Source organism: Rhinolophus ferrumequinum, chromosome 9 (genome assembly GCF_004115265.2).
Source record: "Rhinolophus ferrumequinum isolate MPI-CBG mRhiFer1 chromosome 9, mRhiFer1_v1.p, whole genome shotgun sequence".
NCBI lineage: Eukaryota > Metazoa > Chordata > Mammalia > Chiroptera > Rhinolophidae > Rhinolophus > Rhinolophus ferrumequinum.
In genome coordinates, this window is record NC_046292.1 from 50,626,392 (window position 1) to 50,651,911 (window position 25,520).

A 25,520-nucleotide genomic window follows, 5' to 3' on the forward strand; every position below is an offset into this window, starting at 1 on the left:
TAAAATACATCCTTTAGAATTATTTTAGCACATGAATGTTAGTTAAAAACACTTTGTTTTTTTCATTGACTGCTGGATTTATTTTGCCCTCATTTTTGAAAAATAATGATTTTCTGAAAAGTGGAGCTTGATAGCTGTTTCCTCTTTGAGCATTTTATTTTGCTATCTTTAATTTCCATTTTTGCTGTTAAGCATGGTATCAGCCTAATTGTTTTTCCTTTCTTGGTGAACTATCTTTTTCACTGCTTTTAATATTTTTCTCTTTGTTTTTGGTTTTATGCAATTTCAGTATAGTGTTTCTAGGTCTGGAGTTCTCTTTATTCTGTATGGCATACATCATGCTTCCTGTAACATGAATTCATGCCTTTTTTTTTTTTTCGTTTTAGGAAATTCTAAGCCATTGTCTCTCCATATATTGTGTCTTCTCTATTTTCTCTATTATTTCCTTCTGTGACTTCAGTTAGCTTCATATTAGACTTTTTCATTCTGTCTTTCATATCTCTTATTCTCTCTTTAACATTTTTCATCTCCTGTCTCTCAATGTTGAATCCTGGGCAATTCCTTCAGTTCTGTTGATTTTTAATTTTCTCTTCAACTGTAGATAATATACTCTTCAGCCCTATCCATTACATTCACAAATGTTAACAACTTGGGAAACTATGCATATGTGAAGCTCTGTGCCTTTTCCTCAATACTGCTTTGAATCTAAAACTGCTCTAAAAGATCATCTTAATAAAAATAATAGGGACTTTTTTTTAACAACTATATATTTTTCTTTTCTGAAAGTTCTAGTTATTGTTTTAGTTTTTGTAACAAAATCCACGTTTATTTGTTCACTTCTTGCATTTGAAGTACTCCTTGATGACATCCTTGGCCTGAGATCCTTTGCCAGAGTCCTTAACCACCACACAACTGCAACCCACCACTTCACTGGATTTTCCCTCTCTGTCAAGTTTGCAGAGCCTACCCCTTCCCCTAGCTTCTTGTCATCAACCTTAATTAGGATGATTTGGCGTTCAGCACAAAGGACCCCCACCAATTTGACACACATTGGCTCATCACAGTTGGATGCAAACACGCAAAGATGGGATTGACACTTGCCTAAGTCTTTGGCAGCTTCCGGAATCCCATGTGCTAGGCCATCGTGGAAAAGCAGGATTAATGTGCATTATGCCTCCAGCAGCAATGCCTTCCTGAGCTACAGAGGTGGGTTACCAACAGAGCGGGAATCTTGAATGCACCCAAGCATCCACTTCCCTGGGACTGTGGGCAGTGGCAGGGAGAGCTAGTTATTATTTTTTAAATCTACCTAATTATTTGGAATGATCTCTTATTGCTTACTCATTGTTTTCATCCCATCCTTTATTTCTAAGTAGTTCATACATAGTTGTTAAATGTTATGCATCTAAGATCCAAAGTTGATGATTGCTATTTTATTAGCAATCTCTTAATGTTGTCTTCATATGTATTTGGTGTTTTCGGATTTTGAGTCCATTCTTAGCTGATCTTAATCTGTGATGGATATGGGAGCTAAAATTCATTTTTACTTCATTCAGAGGTTTAATGTTTGCTTTCTTCAACAACAGGGGCCTTCTGTCCTTGAACTTTTTTGCTGCTTTACATTGTCCGTAGCCCTCATGACTCAGGTTGAGCTCCATCAACTTGCTACTGTCTCAAAATTCTGTCTTCCCATAAATGGGAGTTGCCCTCATGAGCACTCTGCATTTTGTATATAGTTAGTGCTCATGCAAATTGCTTTACCTCACATCATTTTCATTGTGTTTTTGCTTGGGAATTTTCCTTACTTTCTCTAAATCTGGAATTCATGAAACTTATATTTTATGTAGGGTCTCATTTTGTGGTGGGAGAGCCCTTCAGCATATTTAGTCCCCCATACTGACTTACTCTCTTACTTTTTTTTCATATTTGGAATTTCTTATATTATTTTTATGATATTAATAGATACATACTCTATAGTCTATATTTGATAGTTCAAATTGAGAATTTTTTCAGATCTCATTTTATTGTTTTTTGTTTCTACTGGCTCTTCCCCAGGGTGTCTTATTTTTTGTCAAGTTAGATTATTTTACACTATGATCATATTTTTTGTTTTTTTTGAACTTCACCCCTGGTGCTTCTTTGAGATCTGTAATAGAGGTGCATTTCTCTAGAGCAGATTTGTGTTTGCTTATTTCAGGCACTTGGAGATATTTCAAATATGAGGCCATTCATAATTAAATTCTCAGGTTGAGGCTTTCCGTCCATCCATAGGGTGATCTCAGCCTGTAAAGACTAGCTTGAGGCTTCAATTTATGAAGGGAGATTTTTATCCCCTTTCTACTCAGTGCCAAAGTTCATGAAAAATGATTTTTCTTTCAAATGCTGGGAGAGGTACTGGCCAAGAAGGATAATTTTTAGTTTTCCTTCCCCTAGAACCCACCGCTTACATGGGGATCACTGGTTTATATTTGGTGGTCTTCTATTATACTCAACATTGTGAATTGGCCCCAAGCTTTGTCTTCTATTCTCTATGTTCATGAAAAACAAATCTCAAGTTCCCTAGCTTAGCTTAGCTGTTTTTATTTCTTTTTTGGTGATTTCTGAGTATTTCTTACTTGCTAGCTAATGGATATAGCAAACATTTCAAGATATCTTTTATCCATCATTTTTAGTTGCTTACTGTGTGTGTGTGTGTTGGGGAGGGGGTCGATAAGAGTATATAGTTGCCAAAGTGCCAGAAATAGAAGTCAACCTATTCATTTGGAAAATTAGATTTTTACCCCAAATAGAGTAAGTCAGTGTTTTTAATTTAATTTGCCTGCTTGGTTGGTCAAGAAATTAAAAAAAACTATCCAATCAATTTTCAAATGACAAGAGACCATGCTAAACAATCAAACAAATAAATCTTTAGATTCAGTTTTAATCACCTTAAGAGAATGTAGAAGTATCATTATATGTGATAAGGTACTGAGTCCGCTTAGCAAAGTTCATTTCACAAAGTAAAAATGACTTGATATGAGAGATGAGCTTAACTGTTAAAAATAAGTACCCACAGAGAAGGTTATGCCACTAATTTTTTTAGGGTTTGCGTTAAACTTGAGCTTGACATTTAATGCTCATAGGGCAGTTTGACACATTCTTCTTTCCTGAAGCTGTGGGAAGGATGAGAGTAACTGTGTACACACAAATAAAATGTGTGTGTGTTTGTGTAGTATGTATAAAAAGTGTACCATTTTATTCTTCTTAATGAATACTTGGTTGAGATCCTATGATGTGGAGGGTTTGGCAATGTGAGGGGTGAATTCATAGTTGTTCTGCTCTGAAGAAACGGATACATTTTCTAGCTAATATAGTATCTGTGCTCTTCCCCAAGCTCCCACTTTCACAGTTGCAGTATCCTCAACCATGTGCTCAACCATCTCATTTTCCTCTGCATAAATGGTCTGTGCTCCAACCAGAGGTTGACACCTCCACCTGCGGCCTATCCACACCTTCTGTTTAAGGGCATTGCCTTGTCAATTCTCTCCTGTGTCTCTGGCACCATCAGTTTATCTCCTTTAACTGGTTCATTCTATTTAATGAAATTAATGTTATTATTTTTATCTGTGTTTTTCTCGTCAGCTATAATCTCCTGTTTCAGGTCTCTGAATATGTACTTCCTAAAGAGTTCTCTAAACTCTCAGCAATTCTCCCCTCATGCTCTCCAAAACTCACTTCATTCATTTTTTTATACCTACCATTAACAAAATTGCTCTCTTAAGGTCAAACGTCATCTCCATGTTGTTGAATACAACCATTGATTGTCAGTCTTCATCTTACTTGATGAGTTGGAAGCAACTGAACAGTTGTTCATTCTTTCTGCCTTGAAACATTTTCTCCACTTTGTTTCTGGTGCAACACACTTTGCATTTCTTCTACCTATATAACTACTTTTGCTCAGTTTCCTCTCCTGGTCTCTCCTTGGAGCGTCCCAAGGTTCAGTCCCTCTTATGTTTGTGCATTCACTTGAGGATCTCACCGAATATCACTTCTTATATGTTATCTATCTGCTGAGAATTCCCAAATGTAAAGCTCTAGCCTGGTCCTCTCACCTCAACTCCAGACCCTCCGCCTAACTGTTATCACCACACCTCCAAAGGATATTTGCTAGTTATATCAAACCCAACAAGGCCAATATTGACCTTCCTCCTTAAATCTCTTCTAACTAAGTCTTCTCCAACTCAGTGAATTGCAATTCTATTCTTCAAATGGCAACCCTGTTCTTCCAGTTACTTAGGGAGAAGAAACAAATCAACCTTGAAGTAATCATTAACTTCTCTCATTCCCTCATAACCCACATCTAACCTGTCAGGAACTCACATGTCAAAATCTGTGTAGTTTTTAACCATCCCTTTTACTACCACCCAGGTACAAGCTACCATCAATTTCTTACCTGCATTATTACACTAGCTTTTTAACTGGTCTCCCTGATTCTTCCTACAATCCATTCTCAACACAGACCCAGAGTGATTTTCTTTTTTAATGTAAGTCAGATCACAACACTTCTCTGCTTTCCTCCAAAGGCTTTCCATTTCACTCAGAGGAAAAGAAAAACAAAATCCTTAAAATGGCCTACAAACCTTTGCACCATCTAGCTTCAGTGACTTCCCTAACTTATCCCCGTCTCTCTCCCCTTGTACATTGTTTTTAGCCACACCTACGCATTTCTTTGCTTCCTTGAGCTCACAGGATCTTCTCCTAACTCATAGTCTCTGTTCTTATTGTTTTTCCTGCCTGGAACAGATTTTCCAAGATTCGCCTGTTACTAACACCCCCACCTCCTTTAGGTCATTGTTTAAAGTGCTCTTTCCCAATGCGGTATCCCCTAACCACCCTATTTAAAACTGCAACCCGAGTTTCCTTTCTCCCTTCTCTGATTCCTTTCTTTCCTTAGTATTATATCCTATATAATTTATAATTTATTTTATATATTGGTTCTCTCTTCCCACTAAAATGTAAGCTCTATTCAAGCAGGGATTTTTATCTGTTTTGTTCAGTACTGTATCCTCAATATGTGGAACAATGCATGGTGTATAGACAAGTATTTGTTGAGTAAATGAATAAATTCCCACTCATCTCTTAAATCTCATATCCCTCTCCATGATCACTCTCCAGTGTCCATCTAACTTTATAACTTAGAGCCTTTGTAAATATTTTTTGCTTAGAATAATTTTTCCAAGTCTCTCTAGTGTCTTTCCCATCTCATTTTTCCTAAGAAGCTTTTCCTATCCCTTCGATCTAGATTAGAGGAGGCTATTATTCTATAATGCCTATTATTTTCCTTCATAGAATTTAAGCATACGTTTGTCATAAAACATCACCATTTCATTATTTTATTTAAGCATAAGCTCTGGTTTTTGGTATAAACCCGATACTCAAATACGCTAAGTTAACCAGGCTATGGCTCTTCATATTTAAAGGGAGCTTTTAGAATTCGGTAACATTTTTCTTTCTCAAGAAACCCGCTAGAAAAATTATAGCATTTAAGGCTTTCTTCACTTCTATAAATTTATAAAAATCCTTTTAGATATTTCAGTTGACTGTTTTTATTTGTCCTATATCTGTTTTCTCCTCATGGACACTATTTAGAAAGCCATCGATGGTGGAAAAAATAATGGGGATAAGGAAGATAATTATTCAGCTACACAAAGCATGAGGGAGAGTATGCCAGGGGATAGTGAGGTGAGAGCAATAATGAGGAGCAATGGTTATCTATTGGGACAGCATCTGTTTCAAAGAAAAATGGAGTTGTGAGGGGGTGAGCTTAGCACTGAGGAGCTCGGATAATGCCGTAATACTGACGGGCTGGATGGTGCAAGGAAAGGAAACCACTCTTCATGGAAGAGAGGAGGCAATGAAGTGGGTGAGAGGAGTGGCTTATTAAGAAACACAGAGAGCAGAAGTGATTTGTTACTATTTTGGAGAGTACAATATGGAAAAACTGGGGCATGTGGCTAGCAGAAGGAAGATGGACCAAGGGAGAAGAGCACAATATCCTGGAGTAGAGTCCTGGGGAGGATGGAGCCTAGTGTTTTGTGCTGTGATCGTAATTTGCACAGGTATGAGGCAGGGTGAGACAGCCTTAAGACTCCACAAAGAATGCCAGGCAAAATTTGAATGTTGGGAAGGATTAAGGCAATTTTTCTAAGCATACTAATTTATGGATAACAAGATTGAAATGTACTAAGGACATAAGAAAATGTGGGTACAGATATCAAAGCAGGAATAACAAAAAGGACTTGGTTATGAAACATATGGTTCAGTTGTTTTCATTTATACCAGGCCCAGTGCATGATTTTTACAACAAATATATTTAATGCTCTCTTTCGTATCCTTAAGTGAAATTTAGATAACAATATATGTATTCTTATAAAAGTCAATATATTACTCCAACAAGTATAAAAACATGAAGGAGAAATACAGAAAAATGAATTTATAAAGATATAGTAGCTGTTTCAATATATATTTTCTGGAAATACCACTAAAATTGTTCCCTTGGATTTTCAAATTATGCCTCCTCCCTTGCAAATACTGGTCTACTGTATTCTCTTTGTCTAATAATGACCTACAGACAACTTTTTAAATTACTGGTCTAGATAGACCCTTTGAAAGGATCATGATGGAATGAGAAAGGATGAAGATCAGAATAACAATGGAATGTTTATACAAGCGTGAGGAAAAGATCCTTTGTTTGCTGACTGAGTGAATTATATTGCTAGGCACTTTGTTAACCATATTTATGCTGCATCATGGCCTTGAAATTTGTAATGACAGCTCCATCAAGTAAATACTGTATTATTCTCATTTTATAACTGAGGAAACTTAAGACTAGAGATGTAAAATAACTCTGTTATTGTCCAGTAAGTGGTAGGGGATAGGATTCAAATCCAAGTCTCTCTCCCTTTAGCATCAATATTGCAAGGGCTGTATGTTTCCATCATGGCAGGGGTCCTTGTCACAAGGAGATGTCATAGGCATTTGTTGAATGAATAACTAAACTAGAGTTTTGGGAGAGGGTCATTGTTGTTCAATGAGTAATTTTTAAAACACTTATTCTGAGCATAAGATTGAAAACCAAAGAAAAGAGTGAAGTGCTCCGAGACGTATAAAACCTCTTGGGCAATCATTCTATGCTATCTGTAGCACGTCCCAGCCCAGGCATACATACTATTAGACCCTCTAGATTGCAATCTCAAAGGAACAAGATCTGGTTTGCGCGCCATCTGCCCATAGGGCAGCAATATTCTTTCAGACTCTACAATGAATATAGCAAACCCTTTGAGACAAATGCTGAAGAAAGCAGCGGTACCTACAATATAGAGGAAAAAATAGAGCGAATTATTAACTTGCAGGGTTCTATTGGTGTTTGGACACCTCTCTCCATCCTCACCATTAATAAATGTGAACCCCAGAAAAGCTGGTGCAGGATGAAGAAGCCTGCTCTCTCTAGAAAAGATAAAATCAGCTACAGGCCTTAGATTGTTTAATCAACTATCTGTAGTTTGCGCAGACTGACTTTCCCTTCTTTAATGATTTTTTACTCTGCTAAACTAACTGGGTACTTTGAGTGAACTTAACCCAGAGGTACCAGCGATTCAGCCACCAGTGCTGAGCCTGAGGAAAGAGGCAGCCAGTAAGAGGCCATCTTCTTAGGGCAACTGCCAAGAAAGGAAGAGTTCTGAATGCAAACACTGGACTTGGGAAGCAAAGAAAACAAAACAAGGAAAATACTTTATCTTGCACCAGTGCGTCCTTTTAAAGTTTAGTTCTTAATTCTTAAAAAAGCTGATTTCTTAGACCACCTGTACTGTGGACAAGCAATCCTTTCCCTTTTTTCTCTTTCACCTTTGGAAAGCCTGCCAATACGCCATTCTGACCCCCCTGGTGACCCCAGTCTTCCTCCTGTTCCCTATGCAGCCACAAAGGACTATGTCTGTGGAGGAGAAGACTTATAGACAAGTAGCAGTGTGATTTCAATCTGCATGGTTTTCTGTATCCTGGGAGCAGGCTGGTCGTTGCTATGATTCTGGCATCCAGCCTTGGTTTTTTTTTTTTTTTTTAACCAAACCATCTGGCAGCCTCATTCTCTGGTAATAATTGTGCTACTTACTCCATCTGTACTTATAAGATAACTAGTTGTCTTCACAAATTAAGCCAGCCCCATCTGTTTCCCTATCTTATAAATGAGTACAAGGGCTTCACATCCCTCCTGGAACGTGGACAACATGAAACATGGAGAGCCATGGGAGGAAGAGAAGGAGGATTTCTCTTCCTACTGCAAGAGAAGTGCTGGGTCCTGAGAGCCCGTTTTCTGTCCGGGGTGTGCAAGGGCGCATTGCGTCTACCGTGGGTGTTCTGTCCTGTTTTCATCTAGGCTGCTGGACTTCAGAAAAAGCTAGATGTTCTGAGGACTTCGCTGTGAGTAGGCTCTGTGCTCAGTTATGGACCAAGGCAGAGAAGAATGCTGATGCGGTGGCCGTTCTGTTTTCTATAAATTTGGAATTGAGGAAAGGAGAGAGGTTAAGAGAGAAAACTAATGGCACCTCATTAGGTTGTTCTGATCCGCTGGCTGCTCTCAATCTGGACCCATGGAACAGAAGCCTAAATTTTCTTCGTAACCTCATAGGACCTGCAAGAGTTAACATGGTTTCCTAAAGTGACTAACAGAGAGTCATTGACACATTTTGAGGTTCAGACTCAATATTTGATACAGCAACATCCTCTCTCTGCCACCACAATTCACAGGCTGGGGACTCCCCCGGGAGCCTTTCCTTGTGTTCCTCGGAGGGTATCAGAGCTTGTCGAAATCTCCTTGGTGTTAAAGGATAATTTCTTTTTTAAAAAAGTAAAATTATGACTGTACCACAAATACAAAGTGAATGCATGTGAATGAATTTAATGATTAACTCATTAATTAAGGAATTAACTTGTAAGGTGTCACAATTGGTTCAAAGGAGAATCCAAAGAGCAGAAATATTTACGGGCAATTAGGATGCTTAAATGAATTTGCTTAATAGATTCGCAGCTGACTTTTGTAGTGGGAGAGTAAAAAACATCAATGCGCCCAGACGGGTCAAAATGTATTTGCATATCTGTGGACAAGAATTATTCGCATTATCAGTTAGCTACAATTTGCAGAGTTGTAAACTAGCTCAAAGACAGTGAGACACAGAGACCTTATAAAATCAGGTAGTGAGAAAAGTTTCTCATTGAAGACACCCAGAAATCGTTTTTGTCCTTTCAAAGTTGTTTGAGAGTAAGAATTGTGAAGTCCTGGTTGGGACCTGCCTGAGCTGTAGCGTCAAAGACCTGGGTTTGGGTTCTGGCGCTGTCATTTATCACCTTTTTAATATTTTAAAATTAAATTTGTTAACTCATATAACCTCTCTCTGAGCCACTGGTTCCTCAGCTATAAAATGGGATTTTAGTATAATATTTACCTACGAAGGGTGTTAGAATCATCATTTATAACTGTAGTTTTCTACAAAGTCAGGTGTAGGAAGTACTTTTCCATACAAATATTATTATCAGTCGTAGTAATATTTGATTGAATTCTTAGTACGTACCAGACATTGTTAAGCATTATCCATAGGTTACTTCATTTAACCTTCACCTCAACTCTATGCAATTCTTACTATTATTATTGTCGTATAGCAGGTGACAAAATTAAGCTTAAAGAGATGACTTTCCACCCAGTGTCACAGAGTGGTAAAGCTGGAATACAAAGGCCAGAAGCCTGAGTCAAAGTCTGTGCTCTTAACTCTAATATCCATATCATACCAGGAATATATATAGAAGGACTTTGGAGGCCAGTCACTGCCCCTTAAAATGTTCCTTAGAGATTTGAGAGAACTGCCCATGGTGGGGGTCCAGTTGGGGTGGGGTAGGGGGAAGGATCTTTGCTGAAGGAGTGGGTGGAGAAAGCTGACCTCTGTAAATGTCACTTAGACGTGTCAACTCAGGCTTAGGAAGATCTTCACATTGTGGTGTCCACAACTTAGTGCTGGCCTGCCTCCTTCTCTTCAGATTTTAGACAATGGACTCCAAGCAGAAAAGGAAGGAGGCTGCCATATTTTGTCTAAGGCATGCCATAGAGGAAATGTTTGGAATGAATATTTCTACTTTTCCTTGCTTGTTATCCAAGAGTTTCCTGAGAGTTGGAGATTTTCTGCCCTCCCACTTGAGAAACTCATTAAAAGACATCATTTTGAGGGAGCTACTTTATAGCATTGATGATGTCATTGGTATTTATACTGAAGGTATTGATTGGATTATCCCACTGTAAACAATTTGTTTTTATGTACTTTGATAAATATGGTTTTCTTTTTCTTTTTTCTTTGTATTCACAGATGGAATCATATAAAAATGCTGAAGAAAAATTTATCCCAACTGTTAACATTTATTTCTGAAAAGGAAAAAAAAAAAAACCCACAAAGATATATATGGGTTTATTTAGCACAACTCAATGAATTTAATTTTCATTGACATGTTTATTTTTGGGTGAGTTGAATATTTATAAATACTTTCTCATGGGTAAACGAAGTTTTCTTAAAGCAAAGTAAGAGTCATTATATTTGGCCAACAAAAAGGTAAAATACAATGTTTCTTTCTTCTGTTGATTTTGTGTGCTCCTCCAGACATCAGTTAATTTTGTAGCATCCCTTCTATGCATTCAGTTGATACTGAATGATGGACTTTAGAGTTGGACGGCCAGTCTGCTCTCATCCTCCATCATTTATTTTGTAGACAGATAACCGAAGCCTAGGTTCTTTTATGAGTGACATTATTGAAAGGATAAATATGGTTTAATTGATCAGGTTCTGTAAATCTTTCATCATTGTCATGAAACCTCTACCAACAAAAATGACTTATGTCAAACTAGGCATTTCTCTTTCTTTGCCACTCTGTAAAGGAGAACCACGGATATTTACTAAATTCTAATGTATTTGACTTCCACTGTTCGATGTTTTTTAAATATTGGTTATGCAGTTTAGCTTTGTTCATTGCATAACTATCAATCTCCTCCTCTCTTTTTCTGGAAATGTACAGAATAGCATCACAGTTGAATTCTTTAGGAACATCCCAAGCACGTTAGAGATTTTTTGAAGCATCATCCATTTCCACCTAACTATTTGAAGCCTGAAGAAATGAATACTTCAGTAAGGTTTATTCATTCTAGTGTGTAGTTAGCTGACTGAAGCTATAGTAGCAGGAAGACAGTTTAAAAATGTATGGCTAAGGGGGAGGTGGCTGCCTTTCAGACTGAATGCTAATACAAAGGTATTCCTTTTGAAATTAGAGTAGAGCTTCTGAGGCACTTGCATGGAGTGATGTTAGGGAAAAATCTTCCCGTTAATTTTGAAATCTTGGGTCAAGTAGTAAAGACTTGACCCAAGTCTTTACAAGTTTTTTCCCCAAACCATAACAATGTTGTAGTTTAAACTCAGTTATGAGTTCCTGCAAGAAAAATAATTTGGTTATGTTGATATAAGAAAAATCCAAACCTGTAGAGAATTTTTATAAGCATTTGAACCAATCTGACTACATATACCAGGGAGCAAGATCTCAAGTGCTCCGGAGAATAACAGTTTTGCAGTTTCTTTTATGCATTTGAAATTAAGGAGGGGACATAAGGAAGATCGGAGAAAGCAAGGCGGAGATTGGATTATAGGATAGTTAAAATTATTTTCTGTCTTGGAAGTGGTTGAGTCTTAGAAGGAGGTGTCTGAAAAGAGGCATTTTCAAAAGTGTGTTAATCTAGATGCACAGAAACAATAGACAGGACTTGCTTAAGGCAAAGATAAATCACCTTTCACTAAAAAATTATATGCCTGGGCATGAGGACCCACTGTGACCTACCCAGTTAGGAATATATGATCAAATCACCCTGTGAGGTTACTTTCCATGGAACCCCCTTTTTGTCCACAGCTACCTCTTGTATATTGCTACATAGCTCAAGTTTCCACAAAGTTCTAGAAGTGAGCCACAGTCATTCTATAGAAAGAATGACAGAAAGAATGAACCTGAGCATCAGTAGGTATGCACATGTGTAGAAACCCAGGGCTACTGTAGGAGCCGAGCAATGACTCATCACAGAATTTGCTCCAGATTCTCACAGGGCCTTCTGGATAGGTTTCTGTAAATCTTTCATCATTGCCATGAAATCTCTGTCAGCTCTAGATTTTTCTCTCTTGCTCATGCCCCTTTGTCTCTGAGAGATTGCTCATGTCTCTTTGGTATTTAATTTTCTTTAACCTCAGATTGTCGTTTACGTGATGCTGTCTTTCAGGTATTGAAGCAAGTGGACTAAAAATGCTAGCATCTTTTTTTGTTGTTGTTGTTCAGAGCTTAGAGCACTGAATTTGAGGTCAGGTGAGCAGAGCATGATCTCTTCTCTTTTGCTCACCTTGGACAAACTATTCGACATCTTTAAGTCTCACTTTGCTCACCTATGATATGGAACTAAGGGTGTTTACCTCACAATCACAAGGACTGACTGATGACAGCTGTGCTTGAATGAGTGTCTGCTTTTGACAGATATTGTGCAAGGTGCATTACACACATTTTCCAACCTTGAAGCAGCTTCCAAGACAGGCTATTTTGTCACCATTTTTATGTATGATGAAACTGAGGTCCACAGAAGCTCCTCCAGCTACTGAGTGTCTGAACAGGTTTCTAACCCTGTGGTATTTGCTACCACCAAAGGGACTAGTCTCCTGGAATCTGCTAGTGCTGCACTTGGCTTTAAGTATTGTCTATCATCTCTCCTTCTAGTCATGAAACCCTGAACCATATATGAACTTTCTGTACCTGTTGGACTGTGTCCTTCAGATTATTTTTATAGCTCTAGCCTTTCGAGCCAAGTTATTGTATCACATGGTCAGGCTTCTCTTACTTCTGAGTTGGTAACTAAAAACAAAGACTTTGGAACTTGATAGCCTAGGTTCAAATCCCAACTTCCTAGCTGTGTGACCTTGAACAAGTTACTTAACTTCTCCATGTCTTAGTTTTCTCACGTGTAAAATAGAGATAACAGTACCTTTGTCAGGGTTGTTGGGAAGATTGAATGAGTTGTTTTATGCAAAGCGCTTAGAAAGCTGTCTGCAATGTGGTAAGTGCTATATCAGTGTCAGCTATGTAATAATCTCGACATGCCCTGCTTTTTCTAAGCTGTTTTGTGGTATGACACATAACTATAGTTTGCTTTCCTAATCTTCAGTTGTCATCTTTGAAATTTTATTTTTTGAAATAGAAGGTAACAGTGTTAGTTACTAGGGCAAATATGTGAAAACTTGCTGTCTCCCTTCCTTTGATGCCCATGTAGTTCAGTACGTGGTTCTTCAGACTGTGTTTCGTAAAGTGTTAATAGCTTATATGAAAAACGAAAAACAAACAACAACAAAAAACAATTCTATTGGTGTCATATAAATTTGTGCATTTATGTGTCAGATAAATTTGCGAACTGCTATAAACTATATAGCCTCTGCTTGGGGATTTATGAAGCATATTTACAAATTGATCTGAGAATGCCTATAGAAAAGGAGTCTAAGTTTTTTAGAACAGTGTTTCTCAAATTATTCTTCTACTCCTCTCTCTCATTGTTTAGGGGAATATCCACACAGTACTGGCAATGCTAGTCTAGAGGGATCTGGCTTCTTTTTTTAAAAGACCATCTGAGCAAGGTATCTAGGGAACGTTGTCTTAATTATATACCCTATAGAAATTTTATTCTTGTCGTTAACTAAATTACCAGAAGTCTACTTGCTTAGCTTATCTTGATCCAGACAATTGCAGAATCCCGAACACCACACTGCATTTTAATAACGTGAGCTCTATTTATGCTGAAGATGGAGATAAGAAATAGACATTTGCAATTCATTTGGGCTATTGTGGTCTACCATGTTGAGAATATTGTCTTTCATATGGATCAGGGTCTTCTATATACGTCTCCTATGATGTATTTTACTTTAGAATTTCCTGCTGGGGATAACTTTGTTTCCCTTGAAGAACCAAGGAAAACAATATTTTTCTCCTTTGGATGAAAATCTTTTTCTACAGCAGATTCCCAGAAGCTCAAAGAAATATTTGAAGCCTAACAAGGGCAATTTTGTTGTTCTTTATATTTGACATTTTTGTATTCTTCTTTTCCTTCATCCTGGTTTTCTATTTCCATTTAAAGATATGATTGCGGTGTCTTTTATTATAAGCCACCTCAAGGTCTTTGTGGAAAAATGTAGGCATATAATAAAAATAAATTTATCAAATAAGAATCACTTTAAAAGAGGAACACTTGCTATCAAAGGAAGCAATTGCAATATAAATTTCTGTGAGAGGGAAATGAAAAATGCTAGGCAGCTAGAAGAATTCAGCTGTGGGAGTAGGGGAAGGGGAGAAGCATCAGGGAGGATCTAACATATGAGATGCATCATGAAGGATGAAGCAAAGGAAGAGACCTTATTAAGAGAATAACATCTCTAAAGGCAAGGGAGCAAGAAAGCGGTAGTGCTGATGTGAAAAAGGGTTATTGGGAGCAGGAAAGCGGGAGTGTTGAGAAGTGTCTTGTAGTGTGTGGTTCCCTATCGTCTCCACAGGGAGGAGCAGTGTCTCAGAGTCATGGTGACTCCTTGGTCCTTGAAGAACCCTTCCTCTTCCCTCCCCTTTGATGGTGTTTCTGTGTCAGGTACATTCTATGTAAACTGCAATGACGGGTTTATAATCGTCAAGAACCATCATAGGGATTGTAGTATGTGTCGGATGAGGATTTACATATCATAGAATGAGGAGGGTCATACGTGACCTGTGGTTGTATGAAATGAAATGTTCTGGGCAGACATTGCATCATAATAGCATTTTATTTATTTATTTGTGTGTTTGTTTGTTTTCATCTGATGCTCTTCTATCTGATTCTACACGCTGTCTTACCGCAACCCCTTATGAAGCTTTTGTTTTACTAAGAGAAGTTAATTGTGTCATTTTGTGCATGTTTGATCTGCCAAATAACAAGGGAAGATACAGTCCTTTTTCTTCTGTTGTAGTTAACTGTATTTTCTAGAAGCTGCAGTTTCAATGTGGTTCATTATATCACTGTCCCCAGGATGATTCACAGAGACTCGAACGTTTCCACTGCATGTTGCAGTGAAAAGACATCTTTGTAACTCTGCCAAAAGATGACATCTCTAGGGTGGAGCCAGTCAGGGGTGATTCTCTCCAGTTCTCTTTTTACTTTTTCTTTTTATCAGGGACAATATGCTATTTGGGGTCCCATGTCCCTACCACAGCCATTACGCCATACCAATTCTTAATTGTTTTTATATTGATACTTTCTGGATTATTATATCTGATAACTTCTCTAAATGATCATTATTACTCCTTTTTCTTTTTCAATCATAGAATGTATGGTAAAAAAAATGATGGCTCTGATCTATAAGAACTTTACTTGTACAAAGTCAGTTCACTGGGGAAAAATAATCAATCCACTCTGTTATTTGACATAGGGTTTTAGAATTATTTGATGTTTCCTCCATTGTTTTATTTTTTAACTCAGCATTTAGTGTTGAGAAAATACAAGGTACATTGAAAGCCTATCTATATATCCTAAGAAGAGTACTGGTGTTGTGTTTTTAAATTCTTAGTCCCTTAGGATAAATTCTCAGTCTCCTTATGATATCCTCTTCCATCTGACCTAGCTAAGATCTTTCTGCAATGCTGATAGCTGCAGGCGATTGGGATATTCCTCTTAGTAATTGTAGTGAAACCCGTGATTTGGAAATCTTTGTAAAATTATTATTTCGTTTTTGCCTTTAGAATAAATAGCATTTTGGGGGCTATTTTAAGTTTGTGCCTAATTTTTTTTCCTTACTGAATTTTGTTCATTTGAGGGTAATAATCTCCCAAGTTCCACTCTTCCTTCACACATTTTTATGTGTGTTCATACAGGAAAGTTTGAACAGAGGCAAGGAAACTGTGTTTAAAGCTCTCAGAATATTATGAAAAATTCTAAATAACATAAATCCTGTGTTTCACAATATACTCTGTAGATGAAATCTGTTATCTTGTTAGAACAGATATCTGTGAATAGATGATAGTTATGTCTGTTACTCCACTGAAGCATGATTTGGCTTGATTATTTTTATTCCCATTCTCTGATTTTATTCTTGACTTGTTGGACTCACATGTACCCAAAGTTCACTGAAGATCAGGGCCACTGTCTCACATTCTTTGGAATACATGATCTTTAACAAAAACTTTTGCTACTTTATTATTTCCTCATTTTACGAAGCTAGGCCTTTTGCTGAGGGATGGTGAGGTAGAAGGTTCTCGTTACCATGTTTCCCCGAAAATAAGACCTAGCCGGACAATCAGCTCTAATGCATCCTTTGGAGCAAAAATTAATATAAGACTTGGTATTATATTATATTATATTATATTATATTATATTATACCCGGTCTTATAGTAAAATAAGACCAGATCTTATATTAATTTTTGCTCCAAAGACGCATTAGAGCTGATTGTCGGGCTAGGTCTTATTTTTGGGGAAACAGGATATATAGTGAGGAATTATGAAGGTTAATTCAAGGTAGATTTAAACTAAATCATATCAGTATTAACATTAAATGTGAATGGTCTAATACCATAATTTGAAGGTAGAGATTGTCAGATTGGATAAATTTCTCTGCTGCTGCAAAACACACACTTTAAATAGAAAAACCAAATAGGTTAAAAGTAAAATGATGATAAAAAAAATAATACCATGATAACACTAATGAAAAGAAAGCGTGCATAGCTGTATTAATATAAAAGTAGATTTTAGAGTACAGAACTTGACCAGGGGTGAAGAAGGTCATTTCATACTGATAAAGGGGTCAATTCAATAAGAGGACATAAAAATTCTAAAAGATTTACACAATCCTAAACATTCAAACTATGGAGCAAAAACTGTCAGAATTGTGAAGAGACATAGACTAATCTACAGTTATATTTGAATATTTTAATACCACTCTCAATGATCAATTGAGCAAATAGACAAAAAAATCAACAATAAAAACAATGAAAACAAAAAGTAATGATACATAACATCTGTACATCACTATCAACCAATTAGACCTCATTGACATTTATAGAATACTTCACCTAATTACAGAGAAAAATATATATTCTTTTCTAGTACACATGGACAATTTACTAACGTAATCTGTATTCTCAGCATAAAGCACGTCTCTATAAATTTAAAAATGATTAAGTCATACAAAGTATGTTCTCTGACCATGGTGGAATTAAGCTACAAATCAGTAATGTAAAGATATCTGGAAACTCTCCAAATATTTGGAAATTAAATAATACACTTGTAAATATCCCATGAATTAAAGGAATGCTCAAAAGGAAAATTAGAAAATACCTTGAATGGAAACAAAAACACAATATATCAAAATTTGTGGATGACACTAAAGTAAGAATTAAAGAAAAACTTACAGACCTAAATGTCTACATTAGGGGAAAAAAAATAAATCAATGATCTCAGCTTTTAATTTAAGAAACTAAAAATGGAAAAGCAAATGAAACTCAAATCAAGTAGATGAAAGGAACTGATAAATATCAGAGCAGAAATCATTGAACTAGAAAAAAGAAAAAGTCAGTAGAGGAAATCAATGAAATTAAAAACTAGTTTTTTGAGAAGATCAATAAAATTGATAGCTCCCTAACCAGATTTATGAGAAAAAGAAGGGAGAAGACAAAAATCAGTTACTTGAATGAGAGAAGTAATAACACTTCATATTCTAGAAATAATAAAAGAGTAATAAGAGAATGTTGTGAAAAACTTTATGCCAATAAGTTCACCAACTTAGATGAAATGGACAAATTCCTTGAAAGGTACGATCAATCATTGATGAAGAAATAAATAAATAATCCAATATTTATTACATAAATTAAATTTTTAATTAAAAATCACTCACAAAGAAAACTGTTGACCCAGATTGCTTTGCTGGTAAATTCTATCAAACATTTAGGGTGAAACAATATGAATTCTATATAATCTCTTGCAAAAAATAGAAAAAGAGAAATAAATTTCACCTCACTCTTTGAGGCCAGAATTACGACTGATATTAAAACCAAAGATGTTTTTAAAACAATAACAACAACATATTACCCAAATTAATGTAGATGTAAAACTTTAACAAAATTTCAGTAAATATGATTTTCTGATATGTACAAAAGATAATCTTCCTGAGCAAGTGGGATTTCTCCTCAAAATACATGGTTGGTTTAGCATTCAAAGATCAATCATTGCAAGTCAGTATATTAAAAGGCAGAAAAATAAAATCTGTAGGGTTATCCCAATAGATGCAAGAAAAGCATTAGAAAAGACTGAAAAGCAATTCGTTAAAACAAAACAAAACAAAACTCAGAAAACTAGGTATGGAAAGATACTTTAACTTGTAAAACAGGAATTTATGAAAAATGGATAGCCAAATTATAGAGAAAGACTGAACTCTTTCTCCTATGAGGCAAGTATATCCTCTTTCACCAGTTGTGTATAACCTTACTGGTGATTTTAGCCAGTGCAGTAAGGCAATCCAAGAAGTAAAAGGTATTCAGAATGGAAAAAAAGAAGTAAAACTGCCTTTATTCACAAATGATATAATGATCTTTGCAAAAATCTGAAGGAATCTATAAAAATAATACTAGGACTAATAACTGGAGTTAGCCCATTCACAGGATACAGTATCGATATACAAAGATCAATTTTATATGGTTATATACTAACAGCAACATTTGGAAATTCAAATAATAATACAATTTACATAACAATAAATAACATGAAAAATTTTGGTGTAAATTTAGTAACATATGTACAAGACCTCCACACTGAAAACCGTGAAACATTGCTGAGAGAAATTCAAGGTGACCTAAATAAATGGAGGGATATATCATGTTAATGGATTAGAAGACATAATAGTCCAAGATGTCAATTATCTCTTAATTGTAGATTCAGTGCCATCCCAATGAAAAACTCAGCAGGCTTTCTTTGTAAAAATTGACAAGATGAGTCTACAATTCATATGCAAATGTAAAGGGAAGGCCTGGACTTGCCAAAAAAACTTTGAAAAAGAAAAAGTTAGAGATCATATACTAACTGATTTCAAAATTTATTATAAAGCTATGGCAGACAAGATATCTAGGTCATGGGAACAAAACAGAGTCTAGAAATAGACAAAACATAGAAAGTCAACTGGTTTTTGACAAAGATACCAAGGGTAATTCATGGATTTTTTGGCAAAACTAAACAAATGATGCCAGAACAATTGGATATCCTTGTGCAAACAAATAAACCTCAACTCTTCCTTCACACTATATATAAAAATTAACTTGAAATGGAGCATTGATGTAAATATCAGAGCTAATGTTACAAAATTCCTAGAGGAAATCATAAGAGAAAAAAATTGTGTCTTTGGGTTAGATAAAGATTTCTCAGGATAATAAAAACAACACATAAAAAAAATGTTGTGTTGGACTTCCTTAAAATTAACAACTTTGACTTTCAAAAGTTACTGCTAAGAATCTGAAAAGGTAAGCCACATACTGCGGGAAAATATTTTCATAACAGATGTCTGATAAAGGATTTGTAATCAGAATATATAAACAATTCTCACAACTCAATAAAAAACAATAAAACCTGAAAATTTATACATTTTGTAAAGAAAAATATAGGAATGTCAAATAAGCACATGAAAAAATGTTCAACATCATTAAGTTATTAGTAAATGCTAATTAAAACTATGATGAGTTACCACCACCACACACTAGCATGGCTAAAATGAAAAAGATTAACAAAATTAAGTATTGGCAAAAATACGTTGCAACTGGAGCTCTCATAAATTGCTGTTGGTAATGCAAAATATTACAACCACTTTGGAAAAAAGTTTGGTAATTTCTTTTACAGTTAAACAAAGATTTACCACAGGACCCATTAATTCTACTCCAAAGTATTTACCCAAGAGAAATAAGACAAAAGCAGACACACACACTTATTTATAGCAGCTTTATCCATAATAGCCATAAACTAGAAAACACGCATCTATCCATCAATTGGTAAATGGACCACATACAAATTGTGGTCCTATCTCAGCTGGTTTATTTAGCTCAAGCCATCACAAAATAAGGTCTGTAACAAGAGAGAGAGGGGTGCTGAGATGAACTGCAGAAAAGGCTTTTCCTTATGTGGGTCTCTTATTCTAGACCTGTGTTATTTCTAGACGCTTACAGCAGACTTTCTCTAGACCAAACCACTGGTGAAGAAAACTACGATTTCTCTGATTCGTTTACCAATCATGATTCATTTCTGGAATGTGGGGTCAAGTCCCACCATCCCTTAGCACAGGGATGGATCCAACCTTTGTAAAGCCAAAAGGTTCTTTAAGTAAAGGAATATAACATTCTAAACACCAACTTCCTAGGGCCCCTCTTAAGGCCTTAAAAACAACTATGCAAATGAGGGACCTTGAAGCTTCACTGTAAACCCACTTACCCTTGAGTAATTTCCACTCACCCTCTGAACAAATTCAGTGCTTTGTTGCTAAGGGTCAGATGGCTTGTCACATGGTCAATTAATAGTTTCTGCCACAATTCCCTTCTTAAGGAAAAATCTCTAAGCATGTGATGACAGAATATGGGACCTGTAAACTGTTAGGTAGTCATTTCTGTTTAAACCTCCTTCACCAATTAGATGAGAAATGTTGCTAAGTGCAGCCCCGTTGTAGCCCCCATAAAAGCAGTGGCATAAAAGAGCGTAGTTAAGGCTTTGTTTTGAGTTTCCTTTTTATCATTTTCAGTTGCATGACCTTAAGCAAGTTATTTAATATTTTGGGGCCTTAATTACCTTTTGTATAATAGGGATAGTGATGGATAGATAAAAGCTAGATTTGAAACAAGTCTGCTCACTGGTTGATTACCTGACAGTATTTTCTCCTGAGGAGGTTATCATGGTCATCTTGGAAGGCGTACCCTATCTGTATTGTGAGGCCTGCTTTCAGTTAATTAGATGAGGCCTTTTTCCTTTTCCATCTTCCCTTGGCCTGTGCTACAAGATGAGTTTTTTTCTTTTTTTCTTTTTTATTTTTAATGACCATTTAATTCCAAAAACCAAGCTACAGATTGTCGGGTGGGTGGTGAGAAACAGTATATTTTTCTTTCAAGTGCTTATTTAGAGTGATTGTTAACATGTATCCTTAGTGATTAAATCATTAAGCAAGAACACAATTTGTGAAATAATGTTTTCTCAAGCTACTCAATTTTTTTAAAGCATGGCACAGCAAACATCAACTCATAGCTTTTATTCTGACTGATCTGAATTCCTGTTACCAAACACTTCATAAATAATTCAGAAGGAAAACAATTGGATAACTCACGTTATATTTTTCTTTCATAAATAATGCTTTCAGACCATTAAGTTGTATCCTCACAGTAGCTTGTGAGATGGAGACTTGCCCACTCTTTGGTTAAATATAATCAGTGCAGCCAGAGAAGATACATACTTTTATATAATAATTAAGACAGGATGCTACCATTTACGTAGTACCTTCTGGATATCAGGTACTATTCTAGGCACTCTACATAACTTACTTATTTAATTTAATTTTTACAACAGCTCCACAAAGAGAATATTCATTCTTGCATATTACAAATGAGGAAACTGAACCAATAAAAGGTAAATAACCACCTCCAGGTCATGCAGTTGGAAAAAAAAAAGGCAAGAACTTCAAGTTATCACTGTCTGATTCCAGACCAGTGCCCTTAATCACTATGCCCAGAGCATCTGTCACCACTGTGTGACACTGCTACTTGAAAAATAAATACCACCTGGAAGACAGAAGTTTGGAGTTCTTGGTCCATCTCTCTGATAGTAATTTGCATGGGCTCATAGTGGATTTTCATACCTTCATCCCACTACTCACTCTTTTTCCTCTATGGGGATTTTTACTGAAAGGTTTTGACACATTGTACACAGATAAATATTTTCATTAGGTAGTCAAGTCCTCAGAATCCTCAAGATTCAGTGTGTATAGTCATAAGGTTCAGTCATAGGTGTGCCAGCATAATCTCTTTTCCTGACCCCAACCCTGGATATGGACAGGATTTCTTGCATGCCTGAATGTCAAGTTAGGAGTCGTGAGATCAATTACCCAAATGACAGTATGATTCAAGTGCCAGTGCTTGCTGCATGAAAGAAGGCAAACTCCAAGAGGAGGTAGATAAATGGCCCACTAAGTGCCTGGTAAGGAGGAATAAGGATAAGGTGTGAGCAGACAGTAAAGAATCTGCCTCTCTACTGGTTCACGTGACATGGAGCAAACGAGGAAGAATAGCCCTTGCTTCAGCTTCACCCCTCATGGCATGTATTCCTGTCATCTAATTAAACCATGGCTTCAAAAATATGTTTGGCTGGGGGCGACTGGTTAGCTCAGTTGATTAGAGCGCGGTGCTCTTACCAAGGTTGCTGGTTCAACCCCCACATGGGCCATGGTGAGCTGCGCCCTCCACAACTAGATTGAAACTACTATGTGACTTGGAGCCAGGAAAAACACACTTAAATAAATAAAAGTGTAAAGAAATGTATGTTTGGCTGAGATAATTAAAAGAGGATGTTACTATGTCATTCATTTAAGTCAAGAAACAATATAGTAGAATGGAACAAGTGCTTTCTTTCATTCCAGGCCTCACTAGTTACTTGCTGTTACTTGAGACACGGTATTTAGTATGTCTGAATCTCATTTTCTCATTTATAAAATGACAGTTACAAGATCTATCCCTTAGAGATATTATAAGAATTGAAGAAAGTATGGTAAATGTTATCCGGCACCTGGTAAGCCCTCAATAAATGTAACCTTTATTATTGGTGTTATTGTTATTAATAATAAGGCAAAGCTAGTTGCTCGTGAATCCTTAGAAGAGTAGGTGTAGACTTAGAAAATCACTACCACAACTAATATTTAGTGAATTCATGCTTAATTCCAGGCATACCTGAGGTGTGAACTATTGTTATACCCATTTTATACATAAAAAGCCTTACAGAGGGTGCTAATAACTCAAGGTGACATAGCTAGTAAGCGGTAAAACAGTCAAGTTCTTGTGTTATTCTATACCAGCTTGATTATACTTGGATTATCTCAGACATACGAGAATCTTATTTTCAAAGTTAATATGACCTGAATATACAATTGCTGCCTTCAAACTCTCCATGGTTCCTCCATTGCTAGGGATAGGATACAAACACTTGGGCCTGGTACTTGTTATAGTATCAGCACAGTCTCCCTCTCTAACCACATCTCCTGGCAGTCTTCCTGCCCCACCCACTTCTCTAACCCACTCCAGCTACAGCAGTCTTCTCACCTTCCTTGCCTATGACTAGCCCCTTGCAGGATTCCACACCTGGCCGACTGCTTGCTCTGCCTGGAATGTCCTTACAGCCCTTTATGCACCCTCCACCCATTCTTGAACTCAGGCTCTGCTCCTTGATTAAGACCTGGCCAGATGTTATCTCTCGTGAGAAAGCGTTTTTGACTCTCCCAGGCAGGATTAACAATGTTCTCCTCAGTGTCTAGACTTAGAATTTTCCACATTGTATCATCAATGTCAGTTTCGCGTCTGCTCTTCTAACTCGAATAAGTAAGAGTCCCTCAGGAGGGAGGCTCCTGACTTATTCTGCTCTGCAGCCTCAGTATCTGAAGTTGACTGTGAATAGGTGACCAGGAAATGTTGGCTGATTGGATGAATGAGATATACTGACTGATCTTCTCAGCCCATCTCTGTGGTAACAGTCCAGTGAGTGGCTGGGCTGGTAGTGAAGAGCTTGTATGAAAATCCAAGGGCCACTGAATCCAGACATATGTGTCTTCCTGCTAGACCACACTTGTCTACTTGTGACAAGGCTGCATTTTAACAGCACTTTTGGCAAGCAGTCAGCCTTGGAAGAACACATCTTTGTTTGTTCAATAGCTTAACCTGAATGGTTGACTTTTCTTGCTCTCAACGGGGTTCTCATAGCACTGGAAGTATAATGAAGCAGGTTCACATAAAGGAAAATGTGAAAATCTGGGTTGTCATTTATCTGCACTTCAGCAAGGCATTTGACAGATTCTCATGATAGGCTCATAGACCAGATGGAGAAATGCCAGCCGAATAAAAGTGGCATTTAATGGATTAGTAGCTGGTTGAAGAATTGTACCTAAAATAAATGTCCATGCAATGGACTTCCTGCTCCCAGAATGCATTCATTCCTCTTTTCATTCTTTCTGGGTCTAGTAAGGAACAGTGAAAGTTCTGACTTCTCCCAACCTTGACTATTTTAGTCTGTAACCACAATAGAATTGAAAAATAATTTTAAGTGTTTTTTGTTTGCTTCATGTGTTTTATAATCCTAAAGTTCCTTAGAACAGAGTCTGCGTCACTATTTATTTTTATTTATTTAAATATTTTTATTAAAATGTAGCTCGCATACAATATTATATCAGTTTCAGGTGTACACTATAGTTATTCAACATTTATACACCTAAAGTGATCACCATGATAAATCCAGCAACCACCTGACACTGTGCCAGGCTATCACAGTGTTATTGAGTATATTTCCCGTGCTGTATATTACATCCCCGTGACTTACTTGTTTTATATATGGAGGTTTGAACCTCTTATGCCCTTTCATCTCCCCCTCCCCCTTCTTAATTTTTCAATTAAAGTTGACGTTCAATATTATTTTATAATAATTTCAGGTGTGCAACATAGTAGTTAGACATTTATATAATTTAAGAAGTGATCCTCCTGACTAGTCTAGTACCCATCTGACACCATACATAGTTATTACAACATTATTGACTATATTTTTTATGCTATACCCTGCATCCCCATGACTACTTTGTAACAACTGATTTGTATTTCTTCATACCTTCTCCTTTTTCACCTTCCCACCCCCCACATGACAACCATGAAAATCTTCTCTGTATCTATGAGTTTGTTTTTATATTTATTTGTTTGTTTATTTTATTCTTTAGATTCCACATATACGTGAAATGACATTACATCTGTCTTTCGCTATCTGACATACTACACTCCGCACAATACCCTCCAAGTCCATTCTTGCGGCTGCAGATGGCAAGAACCCATCCCCTTTCATGACTTAGCAATATGCCATTGTACATAGGTACCACCTACTCTTTATCCATTCATCCATTGATGGGCACCCAGGCCACCTCCATATCTTGGCCATTGTAAACAATGCTGCAATGAACATATGGATGCACACATCCTCTTGAAGTAGCATTTTGGGTTTCTTAGATAAATATCCAGAAGTGGGATTACTGGGTACCTTCTTTGTCTATTGTTCTGGCCTTTGTATTAAAGGTATTAAAGTCTATTCTGTCTGGTGTAAGTATTACTACCTCAGCTTTTTTGTTTGTTTCTATTTTCATGAAATCTATTTTTCACTCCCTTT

At 36.6% G+C, this 25,520-nt stretch overlaps 1 pseudogene; it reads right to left on the reverse strand.

The window, feature by feature from the left end:
• Nucleotides 1-833: 833 nt before the first annotated feature.
• Nucleotides 834-8,154, reverse strand: LOC117027091 (40S ribosomal protein S12-like; annotated as a pseudogene).
• Nucleotides 8,155-25,520: the final 17,366 nt, after the last annotated feature.